Here is a 5,470-nt window from a genome sequence, read left to right on the forward strand (position 1 = left end):
TGCTTGCTTATGTTATCATATGGAATTTAAAATTCTTGAAAGTTTTTATATTAGAAAATTCTGTGATTAATTACGAGGCTGAGCAAATTGCCCAAAGCTGTAAGACCTCAACTTCCTTCAGCTGGACCATCTCCCTGTTGTTACTTAAAGTTTGTTTGTGATGGTGGTGGTTCAAAATACTATTTATTTATAAATATATTAAAATAATTTATTTTTTTTAATTATTTTTAATATCAATATATCAAAATAGTAATAAAAATATATATTTTTTTTTATTTGAAAAATAATAGCCTTGCATCTTCTTATACATGTAACTGATGGAAGAGCCATGCTACATAATTTTTCCTAATATATTCTTTTATTATTATTATTATTGAAAGTTCCAGTAGACCTTGAGCTGCATAATGAAAAATAATTATGGTTTATTTTATTATGACTGAACTTCTAACAAACATCTTACAATGTTTCCACGTAAACTACGATTATTTAGTTGCTGTACAAAGAAAAAAGACATCAATGCGATCTTGTAGTGAAGAGATTTGTGTCAATAAGGAGGACCAACTCCCCTAATAGATCTATTTGTGGATTAGAAACGAACAAGAAGAAGAAGAAGAAAAGATGCTTATGTATAGGAATGGATTCATAAATCAATAGGTTAGGGTTTTTTCTATTATTATCATTGAAGTAGTTGTCTAGTTATGTGTACAAGTTACGTTTGTTTTCTCTGTTAAAAAACCTATGTCTACCTAACAAAAAGGGACATAAGTAACGATCAAGCCTTTCCAAGGCAAATGATTTATTTTGAAGGTTCTTATACTACGTAGAAAAAACAGGTTAAAAAGACTCAAGAAAAGAGAGAGGAGTAAATCAAATCCAGCTAGCACCGAACCATACCACATCAGTTCAATTTGGTTTTCCAATGAATTCGGTTCTGGCTTGATTTAAATTAATCATAGCTACCTGCTACTGAGAGATGGGAAATCTTGGAATGGAACCCCTAAGTTGTTGCTGTGTCAGGCCCACCTTGCATCATGTCCTTTTGAATTTAGATAGAAGTAAGGTGCCGGAATTATCATAGAAAGAGTTAGATCCATCACTATCCTAAGGCCCCCACTTTCCCTTGTAGGAAGTAGAAACTGAAGCCCCTCTGCTTTTGAGTTGCATCTTCTCGACACATCTATATATATGTTAGCTTGGACTTTTGTGGTTTCACCTCCATCCATATGTAATCCTGACAGCATCTATCTCTTTCAGACGGAAGCACAAAAGGTAAAAGGATTAGTTCGAACTACAGAGCCGGCTCCTAGCTGGTTCGCAAGATTTCCGAGAGAAATAAGCATGAACAGACGTGAATGATAATTAGCAATGAATGGTAGTTGAAAGAGTAAGTAGGTCATGTGTGTTGGAAGACTTTGTTTGAAAAGGTGGTGAGATTGGACCTTTAAAGTTGTATGCTTGGTGGTATGATTTTTCTCCTTCAATCGATTCCTAGGAAAAAACTAATAGTCAAGCTACTTACCAAACCTATCGTAGGGTCCATGCGCCTGTCAATTAATTGGTCGGGATCCCAGGAAATTTTCGGAGGTCCTTGGAAATTTGAGGAGCTAGCTAGTGGCATAGTTCAAACTTGCTAGCAACACCAAGCTGTCTCTCATTCATGACATGTAATAATGTTTAATAATACCTTAAATATTACAGTATGCTGTGGCTTGGGAAAGTAGCAACGAGGAATCATAGTGTTTCATCTCCTATGTTATTAACAATCAAGGATGATGGCTCCATCTGTCCATTTATATGTATTCGGATTTCTTTTCACCAGCTAATCTCTTTCCTTTTAATTCTACCAACTTAGACCTAAATTAAGGACTTAGTCTTCGATTAATCTTTTTATCAACATTTCTGGTTGAGACTGATTAGCCTGTTTTGATAGGACTATTAATTTTAGAACAGAGGGTGCCATGATGAAATTTATCAGGAATTATTATATATTTACATTTAAAAATAAATTAAACTAATAATGGCAATATAATAGTAATGAACTCTTTCCGGGTGTAAAACGTAGATATTCTCTGAAACAAGACTTAAATTCAATGGTAGATTTAAGAGTTTCGGAAGTTTCGGGACCAACATAAAAACTGTGTCATTTTGGGATGCCATGGCCCCTTATGGCCATATCGTGGTTCTGCCCCGGTAGCCTGAACATGTGTAGTTTTCTTGTAACAAAAAAACTAGCTTCTTAGTATTTGATGGTCCTCACAAGTGAAGAAAATGCATGGTGATCACATGATGATTTATATACATGGGCATGATAGTAGGACTTTGGGGACCTATCCAATAAATCCTCCAACATAGAAGGATCAATTAGTCGATTAACCCTAGACAATATTCTCATGCATTAAAATTCTCTTTGAGATGTGGACTTAGGTCGCTTCCCAATCATCCATCAATGATGTTTTAAATTGTATGTTTAAGGTAGCAAACATACTGAAAATGAGAAGTGACATGCATGAAATCGGGTAAGGTTTGAATTATTGCCACCCCAGCAATCACAGTTCTAAAGGCTAGACAAAGCTATATGGCAGTTAATTTAATAAAAAAAAAAATTTAAAAATCGATTAAGGTATTAATCCACCACAGTATTTGAAGTCATTTTCTAGAAAAAGTAAGAATATATAGATGCTTAACGTATCGTACTAGTCAGGATTATATTATGATAGCATGATTCCACAATTTATAATGTGAAAATACAATTGCTTAATTTCTCCCTCCATCTCAAATTAAAAGAATTATTTTTCTAAAGAATTATCGAGTACAATATAATAATATTGACAAAAATAAGATTCGAACTTGAGTCCTAATTATTGAACCTCTTACTTAATTGAATCTAGAAGGATTAAGGCATTAAAATCAATCAAATGATAAAATGTTGAAAGTTTAAACATCCTATTTTCCTCTTGTTTTGTATATTATTTATTTATTTGTGATGAAATGACTTGTATATATCATTACATAGAATATTAATGTTCCATGGTCCTACAGTCTTTTTTATCTTATTGATGAACTATTTATTTATCGGATCGTTTTAAAGCAGTGAATCACGTTTGAATATTCAAACCACTTAAGCTAAATATCTCCAAAAATCAGATCACGGTGACTGGGATAGATATTGAGAAGCTACTTATATATGTTGCAGCTTGATTAGAGCATGGTGATAAAGGAATGAAATGATAGTTTTAAGCTTATTTTGGGTTTTAATATGTCCAAGTTCATGTATTCAAATAGTTTTCCCTCTTGTGACAAGTTTTCGAGGAAGGGATCTTGATTGGTTACCGAGGAAATGCAAGTCGACATCAGTCTTTAAGGGCATCAATTAATGAAGCAGGAGCTCGGGGTCCAATCCCGAGCTCGTATTATGTTTTAAATATGCAAAGTCATGATCTTGTGGGAATGGGTTTAATTTTCTTTCCTCTTGCACTCAATAGCCACTAGGAGTTGTTCCTTTTGGAAATGTAGTCATGTATGTCAAAAGGGTCTAAAGAATAAACTTTTTGTTAGTGCACAAGTTTTCAAATGCATTATTACGTCTGCTTGCTCTTCTTTTCAATATAATACCCCAAAGCACTGACGTTTCAAGCAACCAAATTCAGTCTCCTCCATGGAATATTCCGGTCCGATTCACCATCCCCCATGTCCTACGTGAGCTATCACGACTTTTATTAGTTATATTCGCGGCCAAAGGGGTGCTGCTTCTATGAATTTTAATTGCTAGCTAGCCAAATTAAGTTAGCCTCATTCATGCGTCCGTGAGTGTTTGATTTCTGTTTTTATATGCCTATTGAAAGTACTTTCCACTTTAAAAAATACTAAATTAATAATTTTTTTAGTGTTTTTTATAGTTTTAATGTAACGAGCTAATATTAAAAATAAAAAAATATAAATAAAAAATTATTTTAATGTATTTTTAAATAAAATTTTTTAAAAAAAAAACATCCAACATCACATCTAAATAACCGACCTTGTGATTATATAGGTTCATACTTTAAAATTATGCACCAACCACTTTTGCACCGAAATAAAAAGGGTGCATTTTGAAGATGAGAGCAACTGCATGACCTTTACCGACCGTTTGCATAAATTGTTTGAAAAATTGGTGGAAACCCTAGCTAGAATGATGCTTTAGGGAGGGGTTTGCATTATCCTGTCTGTCTCAGTGGTTCCATGTAAGCTTTGTTTTATCCACAAGCTTCGCTTCAAACTGTACATTGATATGTCATTAATAAGAGGCCAAGCTTGTTGTTAAAAGAAATGGGGGATAAAACAAGATCTCAAGGCAATAATTCGAAGCTAATATTGTCGGCATTCGGCACCAAGGAATATTATTTCCTTTTTTATTATTATTATTATTTAATCTTGGTTAGAGGTTCAGATCTCCCCACGCTCCAAATCAAATGGGAATATGACTACCAGCTGTGTTGACAATATTGGGGCTACGAGAGTGATTGGTCCCACATTGCATCCCTCAGAAGTCTAAAAACAGAGGGTTCTTGACATGAGGCCCTAACTAAAAAACTGTGCATAATCAAAACTAGCTCTTTGGAGACTAGACTGTCTCCATGCAATAATGCTTCTTCTTTGATTCTTTCTACTAGGAAATATGATCCTTCTCCTTTCACATTGTATGCCAACGGGCCATTTATTGAGCTTGTGTTTTTAGTGCCTGTGGATAAAGCAAGCAAAGGAGATGCGAGAATCTGCTTATCTCATATCATTAAATATCAATAAATCACAAGGCAAAAATAAAATAAGGGTTTCTATCACTCCAAAAAGAGACAATTGGGAGTGGTGCAGTCAATCCCATTTATTTGCTAATTGAAATGGATACCTAATTTATTCATTAATATGACTCTCTCTCTCTCTCTCGCACATAATTCAGCAAAGATTACATACATGGAAAGGAAAATAGGGAAGGGCTCGATGGAATGAACGCGCCGGTGTTGGGAAAAAGTTTGACTTTGACAAGTTTGAAAAACTTCGCTCATGCCTCTTCTTTCCAAATATTTTGTACCCTAATTAGTAATAATTGAGCAAGCATGCTAGGTTTATAAATGTCAATCAGAGCCCGCTTAACCTAAAATTACTTGGAATGGCTCAAAACTTTCACTCCAATAATAAATATTTAATAAAAGAATTTAAGAAAAAACAAAATATATTTTTCCAATTAAATACAGATTATCCAAGACCCCGTTTATCTATCAGACGTACTTGGAAGGATAAAAATAAAATACTTCTTGAATTGTTTTTGCAAAAGCTAGCGAATCAATTATAAATTAAACCAGTTAGCAACGAGAATGGTGAGGAAGAAATGTCTGATCTAGGGAGATAAATCATCAGAAAAATAAATAAATAAAACTTGAAAATGTACAAATATCCGTCCTGAAAAATATATCCCAGGTCACTCCTAGAAAACAAA

Source organism: Populus alba, chromosome 8, assembly GCF_005239225.2.
Source record: "Populus alba chromosome 8, ASM523922v2, whole genome shotgun sequence".
Taxonomy (NCBI): Eukaryota; Viridiplantae; Streptophyta; class Magnoliopsida; order Malpighiales; family Salicaceae; genus Populus; species Populus alba.